Source organism: Gigantopelta aegis, chromosome 14, assembly GCF_016097555.1.
Source record: "Gigantopelta aegis isolate Gae_Host chromosome 14, Gae_host_genome, whole genome shotgun sequence".
Taxonomy (NCBI): domain Eukaryota; kingdom Metazoa; phylum Mollusca; class Gastropoda; order Neomphalida; family Peltospiridae; genus Gigantopelta; species Gigantopelta aegis.
This window is the reverse complement of record NC_054712.1, coordinates 45456604-45473513: the sequence shown is the minus strand read 5'-3', so window position 1 is coordinate 45473513 and position 16910 is coordinate 45456604. Positions and strand designations below refer to the sequence as shown.

Sequence of the window (16910 nt, the reverse complement as noted above, 5' to 3'; positions counted from 1 at the left end):
AGCAACCGGCCGAAACGACAAGATACCCATAAAATTGCACCATCACAGTATTATGAGTATAATGCTTGGGTTGGGGCGAGTTGACTAATGGACAAAGTTCCGATCTTTCCAACATCTATAGATCTCTATAGCTATAAGTACAAGTGACCCCCTAACCCTAAATGCTAGAACGATCAGAAGGCTTGCCAAGCCGAAGGCAATAGAAAAGAGACAAGATCAAAAAGTTGTTGAAGTTGAAAAAAAAGAAGAAAAAAAAGAACATTATTATGAAATCTTGGAATTGTTATCGGCATCATTTCTACTTGTTTCTTTTAAAATGCGTCCATTCGTATCGCTTAGTTTAACGAAAAAAAAAAATTGTAATACTACTTACTGCAAAACGTCAATATTAAAAAATAAATAACATTAAAAACGTGCTTTCCATACGGTTCGTCCACTGGACAATTCGTCCACGGACGATTGGTCCACTCAATGACTGCATTTTTTTCATACATATTAATAGTTATTTCTTTGACATTGTAATCGTTTCTTAACATTATTTTGTGGTATACTATAACCAAAAAAGTAAAATAGAGTTAGGTGTAAATCTGAAAGCAGATGAATTTTACTTGTAGAATGCAGGAAATTGCATTTCAATATATCTAGTTTTCAAATGTTTACGGGGGAGCATACCTCCGAACCTTTGCTCCCTCGATGTTAGTCAGTCCCCCACCGCCACCACCACTCCCTCCAATGTCTACTAAGTAACTTGCTTCCGCCGTGCCTGCAGGATCGTGTTCACCATGGTTGTTTTTTCACAAGGGCACCACGTATAGTGTATGTATATAGTGTAGGACCTCGTAAGTTGTCAAACTTGGGCCCGATTCCGTTGTTCTTTGTACAATGATATATGTTTTCAATCACTCGGTCACGGGCTCCACCATGGTTGTTTTTCACAGATGTATTTGTGTCTGGCACCACAAGATATGTCGTACCACGTCGCCTTCCACGGCGTTAGCAGCACACAGTCCTCACCGTCGAGGGCGTCGTTGGGCTCCCACTTATCCCACTTCTTGAACACAGCGGTGTTGCCGTCCTCCCACACGAACACGTTCTCGGTGACCACGTCTCTCAGGCCAATGAAATATTCGCCTGGATCTGAAATATAATCAAATTAAATTCTACCACCAGTTCAAGATAAGCATTACCTAGGTATGAGTTATAATCCAATCACCAGTTTAAGATAAACATTACTCGGGTATGATTTATGCCGCAAGTCTTAAGCTTTACAGTGGTGTAGGAAGGTTCCTACGCCAGTGTCTTACGCAGATGAGAGCTATCAGCTTAGCAAAACGTTACTTGAGACCTTTTACTCAGCTGTTAGCTCATAACAATTTCACCGCACTCGATCAGCTAGTAGTCTAGGGACTTATGTTCATTTTCTGAAGGTTGCATTTTTTTTTTTTGCTCAGGTTAATAAAATTTGGGTCATATGTTCCCATGACCTACCTGAACTAGAAATCCATTGGTAGCATTTTTTTTTTACCACTATCATGTCAGCCATCTTGAACTTCAAAATGGCCGTAATTTTCATATAATTTCTTTATATTATATCTCTACTCCCATTTAACATAGAAACATATATTTGGGGTCTAGTTAAACATAGTATGTAGTGAATTAATTTTGTTTTATTATTATTATTCATCTCACATGGCATACCATCTTGAAATTCAAAATGGACGTCATTTCATTATATTTTTTTCTCTATCTTTTCTCCCATTAAACACAGAAAAATTATTTTGGTGTCAGCTCAGATAATTATTTTTTGAAAAAGGAAAATTGTTGTCTGATCTTGGCAGCCATCTTGAAATTCAAAATGGCAAACACTTTAATATATTTTTCAAATATCTCGACTCCCGGTTAACGTGGAAGCATAATGTTTTGTCCATGTACATTTCTGTATTCCATGCATTGGATGGTATTCATTTATATGGTCACTGGATCATGAAAACAATCTTGAAATTCAATATGGCTGCCATTTTAATACATTTGTCTTATGTTTCAACTTATGGTTAACGGAGAAGCACAATTTTATTGTCTAGATGTATATTTCAGTGGTCAGTTAATCTAATTCATTAGATTTATAGTCATCAAATTATGGCAAACATCTTAAACTTCAAAATGGCAGCCATATGTAATCATTTGGCAAATACTTGTTTTCCTAGTCTACATACAAATGCAACTTTTGTACATTTGTAGGTCAAATAATTATAATATTGCATACTAATGACACTAATGAAATAGAGGAACATACCAACTGTAAATTGTAATTCATAGTGGCATATTAGGCATCTACTTCATCTGTAATAGTTTGCATATTGCAGCAGTCCACATCAGTTTCATGCTTGCAACGCTCTGTGCATTGAAGGTTGTGTCGCTTACACTAAATTACAGTACATCTATCTGAACACTTACTGGCACCACAATTGCATCTTATCATTTTTACCACAGCTTCTGGTGCAGCTTGCACCTCCAACAGCAGTCACAAATATACCAACCCCCTTGACCCAACCAGGTTTGCGTGGATCAAGAATGTCCAGATGTAGCATGGTATCTTGAGCTCAGAAATGTGCTTGGAGATGTGCTTTTTGGGTATGCTGTTTTCATACCCCAAAGGTAGGTGGCAGTGTTTCCACACTTTGTTTTGGTAATGATTTCTTGAACTTCTTTCATCTTAGAGTAGCTGAATCAGTTGTAGAAATTACCCTTGTGCTTGGTTCCATGCAGTAAAATCTTCACATTTTCCACTGACCTCTTTGCATGGTTCATCACCGATTCCAACCTAACTTTGGTGTTACTTATAGGTGGAGCTTTCGTGAATACATTGAATTATTTTTATTGATGTCCACCATCACCAATTGCCGTGTTGTTTCATATTCAGTTACAGCATGAACATCTGGTAATCCGAGTATATCTCTGGATACTGTTCATTATACAATGTTTGCAGGTTGATCTGGTTGTGATTTACATATAATTATGTGTGTAACCTAATGGTGATAAAAGCCCAACAGTCTGTGTCTTTCATGTAGAAATCCACCGCATTGCCTGGTCTGATTACTTCACGAGTAAGAGGAATCGTGATCATGTCTGCTTCTTCTTGTGTCCTGACACCTGTGGTAGGATGATATTTTAGTACATGTTTTGTTGTGTTTGTGACTGTAACTAGCGTTTTACATCAGTAAATAACTTTATATGCCTTTATATAACTTTTATCAGATGATCATGTGTATATCTAATTGATGTCATTGGTAGGAGTAGGCTTTCACATGTGTCATTGTCACATCATAGCCTGCAATAGTTTTCGATATTGTAGCGCTCATTTGTCATAAATATGGTGGTAAAAAATAAACCTTACACCCATGTAACCATCTAATAGTGAATCAAAGCATGCAGGAAATGCTTCCGATCACTGACAACATATATGACAGATTAGAAGTGAATTTCTGCACGAGACACAGACTTAGTCCTTATCCTGAGAAGATCACACACACTGATTCCAATAATTATCGGTACAGACGTAAGTCGCAACCAGATCAACATGCAACTAATTGATGATGAACTGGGTTCAGAAAGAAAATCAACATTGCCAGTGTTGTATGTAGTGACTGGATGTGGCACAACAGAACAAATTGATGGTATATGCAAACAAATGTTATTGAATGTATTCGGAAAATCTTCACTGGCTATATCTGAAGCTCTTAGCCAGCTTGGAATTACTGATGAATCATACAAAGAGGTCAGTACTCCATGGTACTAAGCTCAAGGTGCAATTGACGCAGCTATTCTGAGAGGATAGAAGTTCAAGACACCATCACTAAACCAAAGTGTGGAAACACTGCCAAATATCTAATAACAGCATACCCAAAGAGCATGTCTCCAAGCAAATATCCTAGCTTAGGATTCCATGCTACATCCAGTGATTTAGACCCATGGTTGGATCAAGGAGGATATATGTGTAAATGTGGTTGAAGGTGCAAGCTGTACCAGAGGCTGTGATAGAACTGATCAGATGCAACTGTGGTATCAGTAAGTGTTCAGGTAGATGAACCTGTAAGGAATACAATCTGCCATGTACAGAACTCTAAAGTGGTGATGGTTGCTGCAGTACACATGCCACTACAGACGAAGTAGATGCCTAATCAGCGGTCACACTGGAAAATAATTAGTTTTAGCCAATTTTCAGATACATGTATATAGGATATTTCTTTAGAAATTATTAAAAAGTGGCTAATTTAAAAACATTCTATTAGCCAGATACTAAATGTTGTAGCCACTTTGTATATATATATATATATAAAAAAAGCAATTGGCTAATTTGGCAAGAGCAGGGCGAGCCCTGCTAATGTGTCATTGTGAATTATAGTTTACAATTGGTCTGTTCCTCTATTTCATTAGTTTAAAATGTAGAACATGAAAGTCATTAGTAATGCAATATTTTAATTATTTGACATAAAATGTATGTGGACTAACAGGAAAAGTATTTGCCAATTGATAAAATAGGTGGTCATTTTTAAATCTCCATATGGCTTCCATTTTGAATTTTAACATGGTTCCATGACTGGAGGATGGTTATAAAAATGTCGCCCTTTAGTTCATTGATCCTACAAATGTACAGACAAAAATAATTGTGCTTCTGCCTTAACCGGAAATTACGATATATGAAAAATGCCACGATTGGATGACTATAAAAATATTATCAATAAATTCATGGCTACGTAAATGTACATACAGACAAAAGATATTGTGTTTCTATGTTAACTGAGAGTTGAGATATATGGTAAAATATATTAAAATGGTGTCCATTTTGAATTTCAAGATGGATGCTTAGGTCAGACAACAATTTTCGTTTTTACAACATCATTCACTGAGCTCATAAATATAAACAGATACCTAAATAGTTGTTGTGGGTCAACTGTGAGTATATATATATATATATATATATCTATATCTGTGTGCGTGTGTGTGTGTGTGTGTGTGTGTGTGTGTGTGTGTGTGTGTGTATTTAATTGGCGGCCTTTTTGACCCCCCCCCCCCCCCTGCATAATGTCCAGCGCACATCCCTGCTTACGTTTACACTTCTTTGTGAAATGCTCTTCAGTCGTAGATTTACGTTTACGTGCAAAACGTAGCTTACGATGTTTAGTGAAATTGGCTCCCTCGACCACAACTAGTCGCACACGTAAATTGCTACATCCACTTCGATAATTCATAAAATGGTCACACTTGATTTTTGTAAAGTGTTTAACAAATTAACTCCCTTTATTAATCCAGTGTTAGTCAGTTTTGTTACCTGTGTCATTTGATCCACTTAGGGCGGGATTTAACCCAGTCGGTTGAGTGCTCGCTTGAGGTACCAGCGTCACAGGATCGAACCACCTCGGTGGATCCATTCAACTGATTTTTTTTCTGGTTCCAACCAGTGCATCACAGCTGGTCAAAGGCCGTGGTATGTGCTTTCCTGTCTGTAGGAAAGCGGATATAAAAGATCCCTTGCAGCATTAGGAAACAAATGTAGCGGGTCAACTCCAACAACTACTTGTCAGAATTACCAAATATTTGACATCGAATAGCCGATGAATAATAAATCAATGTGTTTTAGTGGTGTCGTTAAACAAAAGCTATATATATATATATATATATTTTAATCCACTCAATTTAAAAAAAAAAAAAATTCAAATAGGCTGACAGCGTTCTATTAAGACGAGTCTGCATATTTTTTGATATATGCAAATGTATGCAGCAAAAAACCCCAGACGATATTTCCCCCCAGTACCTATTGCCTGTACCAGTTCCCATTAAACGCAGGGCCGTACCGTGGTCTAGACATGGGGGTGTGGTAAACTGTCCTGAATACGCGTCTATTCTTGTCTTCATTACGAATACTTCGGACCTCGGCTCATTTGCCTTGCACAAACTCAACTTGCTCCTATTACAATTCTGTGACACCCCTCTCCCCTTTACAAATGTCTAGATCCGCCCCTGCTATCAAATGTATTATTTTAAAACTTATATTTGACGCACTATACCATGTTTTACTTTCATCTTTTTAAAATTCAACATCATATTTTCTCTACAATTTAGAAATAAAAGATATATCCATGCACAAATGACTGCCTGGTCAACTGACTATTATTTTGATTGGGGTGAAAAGAAAAAAAGAAACCCACCCATAATACACCCGAACAGTGGCGTAGCGTGGGCGGGGCCACTGGGGCGGTCGCCCTGGGCGCAAAATTCTGGACTGGTGGAAGGGACTCGGGGAGTGCTAACGGTCCACTGGTTAGGGAGCGCAATACTTGTCTTGCCCCGGGCGCTGGCAACCCACGCTACGCCACTGTACCCAAACGTCATCTTGCATTTTGCCTACACAAATAATAAACTCGTTTATGACCTGGGCAAATTTTAGTTTCGGATCCATGGGGTGGACATGCCTTTTTTTTTTTTATTATTCTTTTTTTTAATGCAGACCCTTTTTGCAGTATATCTACTACTTTGTATGAAAACACGAATTGAAATCATCATAATTTTTTTTTTTTTTAAAGTGCATATCGACTTGTCCAAATCAGGCCAGTAGGAACCGAAGGGGGCCTGGGGGTACGTCCCCCTCACCCCCCCCCCCACACACACACACACTTGTGAGACTTTTTTTTATCACATTAATTTTTACCATTGTAACCCAAAATCTGATATAGAGTTTTGTACCCGATCCATCAGTGCCCCCCCCCCCCCCCCCCCCACACACACACACTCCTAAAGCAAATATAGGGAATTGACCCATAATATAGTATTTTTAACTACATAGGTTAACATTGTCACCTATAGAAATTTATTTGGTACAGTACAACCGTTGTGTTGGTATACCGGAAACGGTTGTTTCCAAACTTTATCAAGTTTATTCGTTCTTTCTTTTAAAAGTTATAAGTTTGTTCTGTTGAACGACAGTACTAGAGCACATTGATTTATTAATAATCGGCTTTAGATGTCAAATTTATGCTAAATGAGCTGCAAAAGAAAACAGACGTAGATTTACGTGCAAAGTAAGTTAGTAGTATTTCTACGACCGGCTTCGTGAAACGGAGTAAACGTACACGTAGAGGTAGACGTACGGCAGGTGTAACTTTTACACGTAAACGTAAATTTACGATGTTTAGTGAAATAGGCTCCTGGACTATAGTGCTGACCTAGTTTGCTTATGACTGTCACAATGATGTCACTCTGAAGCAATGTTCGTGTTTCCACAATCTGATTAAAATTAGCTCTACTGGGTCTACCAGTAGATCTAACAGCATTGCGTGGACTCCCATGTCCAGGTGACATTTCATCTATAAATAACAATTTAAATATCGACCAATTACAATTCGCCTTTTATAGCATTATTCGGGAGCATACAAATCAGTCTATATGAGCATTAAGACAATCTATATGAGCCGTAAGTCTATATGAGCCTTAACATAGTCTATATAAGTCTTAAGACAGTCTATATGAGCCGCAAGACAGTCTATATAAGCTGTAAGACCGTCTATATGAGCATTAAGACCATCTATATGAGCCTTAAGTCTATATGAGCCTTAAGATAGTCTATATGAGTCTTAAGACAGTGTATATGAGCCATAAGTCAGTCTATATGAGCCTTAAGACAGTCTATATAAGCCCTAAAACAGTCTATATGAGCCTTAAGACAGTCTATATGAGCCTTAAGTCTATATGAGCCTTAACATAGTCAATATGAGTCTTAAGACAGTCTATATGAGCCGTAAGACAGTCTATATAAGCTGTAAGACAGTCTATATGAGCATTAAGACCATCTATATGAGCCTTAAGTCTATATAAGCCTTAAGATAGTCTATATGGGTCTTAAGACAGTCTATATGAGCCATAAGTCAGTCTATATGAGCCTTAAGACAGTCTATATACGCCCTAAAACAGTCTATATGAGCCTTAAGACAGTATATGAGCCTTAAGTCTATATGAGCCTTAACATAGTCTATACGAGTCCTAAGTCAGTCTATATGAGCCATACGACAGTCTATATGAGTCTTAAGACAGTCTATATGAACCATAAGATAGTCTCTATGAGCCATAAGACAGTCTGTATGAGCTTTAAGGCAGTCTATATGGGGCTTAAGTCTATATGAGCCTTAAGTATCTATGAGCCTTAAGACAGTCTATATGAGCCATAAGACAGTCTCTATGAGCCATAAGATAGTCTATATATATAAGTTTTAAGACATTAGTCTTAACAGTCTGTATGAGACTTAAGTCTCTATGAGCCTTAAGACAGTCTATATGAGCCATACGGCAGTCTATATGAGCTATAAGACAGTCTCTATGAGCCATAAGACAGTCTCTATGAGCCTTAAGACAGTCTATATGAGCCATACGGCAGTCTATATGAGCCTTAAGACAGTCTCTATGAGCCATAAGACAGTCTGTATGAGCTTTAAGGTAGTCTATATGAGGCTTAAGACAGTCTGTATGAGCCTTTAAGACAGTCTATATGAGCCATAAGACAGTCTCTATGAGCCTTAAGACAGTCTCTATGAGCCATAAGACAGTCTGTATGAGCTTTAAGGCAGTCTATATGAGGCGTAAGTCTATATGAGCCTTAAGTCTCTATGAGCCTTAAGACAGTATATATGAGCCTTAAAACAGTCTCTATGAGCCTTAAGACAGTCTATATGGGTCTTAAGTCAGTCTATATGAGCCATAAGACAGTCTATATGGGTCTTAAGATAGTCTATATGAGCCATAAGATAGTCTATATGAGCTATGAGATAGTCTCTATGAGCCATAAGACAGTATATATGAGCCTTAAGATAGTCTATATAAGTCTTAAGACAATCTATATGAGCTATACGGCAATCTATATGAGTCTTAAGTCAGTCTATATGAGCCATAAGACAGTCTATATGGGTCTTAAGATAGTCTATATGAGCCATAAGATAGTATATATAAGCTTTAAGACAGTCTATATGAGCCTTAAGACAAACAGTGCCTATCCTATGTTTGCTTTCCACCAACCTTCTAAAACAAATATGTCTGTTTTCTACAACCAAACATAAGCATTACCCGCTTCATTCTAAGATAGTCAAACATTAATTACCTGGACTTCTGGATACATTGATATGACTGGTGACAGCTGTGTTTTTCGCTTCCGTGTCTAGGACAATCAGCCTGGCGCAGGATTGGCTGCAAATGTTACGTGCTTGTTCAAACGATTTTTTGTCGGTGGACGCCTTCAAACATAAGTTTAACCTGTCAATCAGCACATACCCGTGTTCAACTGGACAATAACCTGCAAATATAATTATGTTATATGTATTATTCCCTTTATCATCATCATTATCAACATCACCAATAGCAGAAGCAGCAGAATCATCAATATTATCATCAGTAGTATCATCATCATCAATATCGTCATCAAGATCATCATCATCACCAATAACATCATCATCATTGTCATCATCATCATCACCAATAACATCATCATCAATGTCATCATCAGTAGTATCATCAATTTCATCATCATCAATATTATCATCAGTAGTAGCATCATCATCAATATCATCATCAATGTCATCATCAATATCATCATCACCAATATCATCATCATCAATATCATCAGTATCATCACCAGTAGTATCATCATCATTATCAATACCATCATCATCATCAATACCATCATCATCAATATCATCAGTAGTATCATCATCAATATCATCACCAATATCATCATCATCAATATCTTCAGTAGTATCATCGTTATCAATGTCATCATCAATATCACCGTCAGTAGTATCATCATCAATATCATCATCATCATCATCAATATCGTCATCGCTATAACAACGCATTAAAATTAATCAACATTTTGTTTTTAATCTAGAACCTACAGACGCCATTTAAGGTAGCAGTAATCCAAATAACTGGGTTAAAGTTCGAGGTGCATCGAACGTTTAATAGAGAAAATAACACCACAAGTCCTGTGACTGGTTATAAAAGTGAGTCTGTTGGTTGTAAAAAAGAAAACACTTTCATTTGGGCTAAAAATGTATGTAAATTTATTTCCTCTAGGTTGCATAGTACCAAAGAAGAGAGTACCGTGTCAAGGTTCGACGTGCACCGTCAAATATTTACGGAGTAAAAGCAGCTGTGGGTGTGATTGGTAGTAATATTTGTGCAAATACTATTATCCATTGACAATAAATAAATACCAGAGGTTGAAACTAACGCGGGGTACCCCCAAAAATGGAACTGCAATTTTCAGCAAAAATGACGGTTGCTATTAAAAACATAAATTAAATCTCTTAAATGATACGTGACCCCCCATTTTCTTGCAGCTAGATTAGATGTGAGGTGCCACACTTCCTATTGCTGTACTTCCTGGGTGTGTTGAAACGCTGCTTATATCAGTTTTATTAGTAAACGTTAACATTATCGGCAATAGGAATTGATTTGGTCTAATGGAACCTATAGTACCACTGTGTCAAGTAGCCTTGTGCTTGAAACATGTATGAGTGTCACGGGGATCCTATAATACCCGTAACTGAATAAAACACGATTATCCAAATATCTCTTCTAACTGTATATCTATTTAATCTCTCTGTATCGGGCAGTCCAATACCCGAGTGGCTCGGCTCTAGGTCTATCAGAGATAAGATCTTATATAAATATATATATATATATATATATCTATCTATATATATATATATCTATCTATCTATATCTATCTATCTATCTATCTATCTATCTATCTATCTATCTATCTATATATATATATATATATAGCACGTTTAGTTCACTAGAAAACACAACAAAACACAATACACTTTGGAATCTGTATTAACACTACGCTGGCAAATGTTATTGCCGCAGTAGTTAATTAGCATTCTTATTTTTAATTGGCTATTTTCCGTGGTTCATTCTCTGTGTTTATTTCAATTTAATTTCGTACTCATTTCTAATGAAGGTTCCAGCATGCTGTCCTTGGCACACATATTAGCTATTTTTGGCTATCAATGGGTCAGTGGTGGGTGGAAAAGAAGTCGGTGCAATGGTCTCGCACCTCTCCAATTAGCCATTACATTTGTGTGGGGACCGTTCTGGGATGCGTCCGGTTTACTCCAATAATAATAAATACATTGAAAATGTACAGATGGTTGCTGCAGAGTTCGTATTTGTTTGCATGTTTGTTTGAACCTTAATTCCATATAAATATTTATTACGGTCTGTAGTCGGGTGCGCAGTTCGATAATAATCAACGGGCACGGTTGAAGCAAGTAAACATTGGGGGCTGACTGAGATCGAGGACGCAAAGCCAAGTTTCTAGGGGGTTCGGGGATGGGCTCCCGTTTAAAATTCTGAAAACTATATGTCCTGAAATACAATTTCCTGCATCCTAGAAATACAATCCATGTCTGCCTTACGATTTGCTACCAATAATATTTTTTATTCCGAATTATTGGTTACCTGGGTTGGGATAATAGTAACGCCATCCTAACGAAGGGAGATGGTTGGCGCTGTTCTCAAACTTGACAGAATGCAGACGGCACGTGCCATCACCATTGAAGGAAAACGAGACACAGTAACGGTTCTGCTGACACTCCAGTGCACATGTCAGTTTCGTTCTGACGTCACTCAGAGAGGATATGACGTCGTCAGTGATTGTGACATCATCAAACGAGACATTTCTGATCCATCTGGATTGTTTGAAGCCATCATTACAGCTGGAAGAGATAACATGTTATGTTTGAATGATACGACAGGTGGAAGAGAAATATGTCCCGTTTGAAAAATACAATCACAGTTCTACAGTTTTAGTTATTAGTATTTAGGGTGTTATCTCCATCATCGGTTATTATTCACAGTCTTCCTACAATGTACATGTCCGTTCGCATAGTTCTCTTAATAATGTGTGACTCAAAACAACTGAAATAGGCGTCTACCATCGGTTCTCAAATGAAAAGCAGAAGCGGACCCAGGGAGCGGGTCCAGGGTCCTTTTTTTAAAAACCGACCATAACTTTTAAGGGGAAACGTGATTATATTAACTGTTCTGTGTAAAAGGAGAGATGAGTCATCACATTTGGAAATCCTGCATCTGCGCCTGAAACTGACGCCATATAACCGTAAATAAAATGTGTTGAGTGCGTCGTTAAATAAAATATTTCCTTCCTTCCTTCCGTGCCTGAAAAATAATATTTTTTTCTAGCTGTATAGTTATAACGACTATAGGCAAACAATATCAAATAATGGCAACCAGGCATTAAAAGCTAATTTTGTTTTGTTTCACGACACCACTAGAGCACATTGATTTATTAATCATCGGCTATTGGATGTCAAATATTTGGTAATTCTTACATATAGTCTTGGAGAGGAAACCCGCTACATGTTGCCATTAGTAGCAAGGGCTCTTTTATATGCACAATCCCACAGACAGGATAGAACGTACCACGGCATTTGACACACCAGTGGTGGTGCACTGGCTGGTCCGAGTATTAAATGGGCCCATTGACGGGGATCAAACCTAGACCGACCGCGCAACAGGCGAACGCTATACCACTGGACTACGACCTGCCCTCTTCGACATTAAGAAGATAGTTTACAAAGAAAACAGTATCATCTAAATTATAGCGTGTGCCAAAGTGTCACATGAAGACACCATATCGGGCTCGTATAGGGAACCAAGAACACGCCAGGTGTATTTGCATTTTACAGTAATATAAATGTATATCTCAAATGTTATTGAGGGGCGGAATCGGTAAATCGTTCGCCCAGGCTGTTTGCGTCGTAGGATCGAATCACCTCAGTGGACCCATTCTCTGTTAGGGGGATTTCACATCCCCGAGTCGAGTCATTTTATTTACGTGCCTATATCTAAACTAGGTTCATGCACATTTCGTCCCAAACAGTGAACCACTGGTATATCAAAGGCCGTGGTATTTACTGCCCTGTCTGTGTGAAAGTGCATATAATAGAAATATGGAATGGTTTCCTTTCTAAGACTATATGTAAGAATTACCAAATATTTGACATCCAATAGCCGATGGCTAATAAAACACGTGCTCTAGTGGTGTCGTTAAATAAAACTAATTTTAACTTATGTCGCTGAATAGGGCAATTCTAAAGAGTCAAAATAATTTCAGCAATATTACTGTAAACTGACATCCGTTGGAATATTATATTGAAATCCGCATGCGCATTCACACAACCGGAAGCTGCTGTAGAAGGAGTTTTGGAGCCTGGGCTGATGCGAGGCTCTATAAAGTGGCAGTCCTCTTATAGACGGATTTGGAACCATATATTGTAGTCAAGATCAGCTGTGCTCTCTAGGCAAAGCACCTGACAGTGATTCATGACCGCATAGACCCTCAGGACTCATAATTTATACTGAAATCAGTGTTGGGTAGAGTTACTATAATCGTCATGAATGTTTATGGTGGTTTTTTGTTTAACGACACCACTAGAGCACATTGATTTATTAATCATCGGCTATTGGATGTGAAACATTTGGTAATTTGACATATAGTCTTAGAGAGGAGATTAGGAGATGCAGCAAGATACCTTTTAGATGCATTATCCCACATACCGAATAGAACATACCACGGCCTTTGATATATACCAGTCGCGGTGCACTGACTGGAACGAGAAATAGCCGAACAGGCCCACTAACGGGGTTCGATCATAGACCTACAGCGCATCAAGCGAGCGCTTTACCACTGTGCTATGTCCTTCCCTGAATGTTATGACTTCTATTACATACTTGTTTAATTAATATTGTTTTCGTGTATTACTAGACAGTAGATTATTGATATATTGTATGTATGTCGAGGTTGACTGTTACATACATAGATATTAACGCACTGGCGCAGGGGATAATTAAATCCTTTCTGGCCTCACAAATTGTCCCATGCCGTTGCTGGGACTCGAACCTGTGGCACCGAATCGCCCGCAAATTGCAAGACTAACCACGATGCGCTCTGAGCTCTGTATGTATGTATGTATGTATGTATGTATGTATGTATGTATGTATGTATGTATGCATGTATGTGATTACACCTCTGATGATCTCTGAACTAACACAAACACATACACACAAACACATACACACATACCTCAGCATTACTCTAATACAACACAGGGTCACCGCCAGCAGCCGCATACTCGTGCCTGGTGAGTACTGCATGTCCCGATAAGAAACCTGTCCTTGTACAAACTAGTATTAACGCACAGACAGACCGTCTGGATCAGGATATAAAGGCGACTATATATATTATCTATATGTATATGTCAGTCCTAACGATTGATTATATTAGTCATATGTTAACTAGCGGAAGAAACACTAGTGGAGATTTTAATAAATTGCATTGCAGTTAACACCGTCTAGCCATAATAAAAAACACAACGTTATGAAATATTTAACAAGTGTATTAAATATCTCGCTCGTCTTAAACTAATTTGATGTCGCTTATCTCATTGCATGATTAAAAAAGCTAATTGATTTTTTAATACGATTTAATGTCATGTAGAACTCATGATTAAAGTTAGAAGATGTTTTGTTTAACGACACCACTAGAGCTCATTGATTAATTATTTATCGGCAACTGGATGTCAAACAATTGGTAATTTGTACTCGTGGTCATTAGAGGAAACCTACATTTTTCCTAATGCAGCTTGGGTTCTTTTATACGCACTTTTCCACAGACAGGAGAGCACATACCACGGCCTTTGATCAGTTGTCGTACACTGGTTGGAGCGAGAAAAAACAACAAGTCAGATGAATAGATCCACCGAGGAACTCAAGAGTAATCAAGTTCTCTACAATATGTTGAACTAAAATGTTTAATTAAGAAACAACATAAATATATGTTAAAATTAAAATTAACATCCCTATATTCATAATAGATGTTCTACGTTACGAAATGAAGTTCCATAAACCTGGGACTAATAATTAGTTTATTTTGATAAATGAATGTACTAGCGAAAACACTGAGCTAACATCAAACGCATTTTGATTACAAATTAAAACTGCAAGCAGTAATGATACAGAATCAAAACAAGAATTCCACATTTTTAAAACGTGTCATTTAGAATTCAGCATCCCACTCTATCACAAAAAGGAAACCTATGAAGAAGAAAGGAAATGTTTTATTTAACGACGCACTCAACACATTTTATTTACGGATATATGGTTAAGGACCACAGAGATATATTGAGACATGGGCTACTCTTTTCGATTAGCAGCAAGGGATCTTTTATATGCACCATCCCACAGACAGGATAGTACATACCACGGCCTTTGTTACACCAGCTGTAGAGCACTAACAGGAAGGAAACCTATGAAGCACCCTTGTATTAAAACATGATATGTAAAATGGAATGGTATGATATTTTGGAGTAGCAAGGACAGTTTTGTTTACATATGTGCGTAGCCCGAGTACTTTGCCGTTCGAGAGCTATACGAGCATTTGGACGGTTATGGTAACTCTCTCAGCAAGAGAGAACTGTAGAGCGTAAACAGGTTTCTTCCTGTAGTGTGTGTATTAGTGGTTACTATGTGAAATATTTGTAATCGGAGAACTTGGAAATTATCAATGTAAAGGTATTTAGTGTCAAACTTTGGATTATTGTTGTATTAGAGCGGAACTATTTGCCTACCGTGTAGTAGGCAGCCATTCCGTGTTTTCGCTATAGAGATATCTCTGACTGAGAGAGCGATCGGAACCGTCCAAATGTCCGTCTAGCTTTCGAATGGCAGAGTATTCGGGCTAATGTGTGCGGTACACGAAAGTTAAAAGAAAAACAAAGTGATCTGTTTTTCAAAATATAACCAGACTAATTTAAGTATGGACTATTATTTTCGTCTGGGTTTTCATTGGTTTAGTATTACACCATGTCATTAAAGTATCACTCCATACCAAGAGTACATAAATTTAAACTTTAATTGCATGACTCATGAAAACGTTATAGTTACCTGATCCTTTTACGGGAGATTCGTCTAGTTAGACTGCGGTTATTGCGGCCTTTGAGTGACGGGTGTAATGATCGAGTGCGTAGTTAGAGAGTATCTCATCGCTGTTGGTTCTGCATAAATGTAGTCGAGCATACAAACATTAGGGTATGTAGTAATTAAACCAGAAAACCAATGTTCGACTTTCTACCGTACAAGAAGTGAGACACCTTAGTGGTATTATTCTTCTGCTTCTGCTAATCGCAATATCAAGTTCACCACCTGGAGTTTGAAATACCACCACTCGTTACCTCGAGGGATCTGAAAAGGGAACAAACTCCAGGGACCTAGCTTCCATATACGCAGGTACGCAGCTGCGAACTACCTGAGATTACAGTTTAAAAAAAAGAAGAAGAAAAAAGACATGATGTAAATGCGTGTATGCTCTATGTACTTACTCGCCGAAAAGTCTGCGTACCACCTAAAAATCCCAAGCTAGGCGCCTGAACTCTCGTTAAACAATCAGTATACAGACACCACACAACATGATAAAGGTCTCACTACACAGATGTCATCTGCCATTGAAACCCATGTTAAATTGCCCAACTTCGAATGAAGATTGCCAACAGAACGGTTCTCGTTGGCACTAACAGCATACACCATTGCGAACATACATTATATAAGCATTTATTTTCACTCCAAAATCGAGAACATTTCCGTCTCAATTTTTAATTTTTTTTGTATATATTACCGCATCTGGCTCCATATTCATAAACATACTTAAGTCAATGTATGATACTTATCTATGTACTTTAAGTATGTATTTAGGTATCATACATTCATTTAAGTACGTTTATGAATAAGGAGCCTGACTTAGTACCGGTCCGAACAGGTAGTTCATTAACCGATTCACCCCGGCTGTC

General features: G+C 37.8%; 1 long non-coding RNA gene across 1 annotated transcript; it reads right to left on the bottom strand.

The window, feature by feature from the left end:
• Positions 1–725: 725 nt before the first annotated feature.
• LOC121388125 lies at positions 726–11628 on the bottom strand. The gene is made up of 3 exons (XR_005959934.1): positions 11509–11628; positions 9143–9334; positions 726–1137 (listed from the first exon to the last, which is right to left on the bottom strand). It is a non-coding gene; the product is annotated as an uncharacterized LOC121388125 (long non-coding RNA).
• Between the last annotated feature and the right edge of the window lie 5282 nt (positions 11629–16910).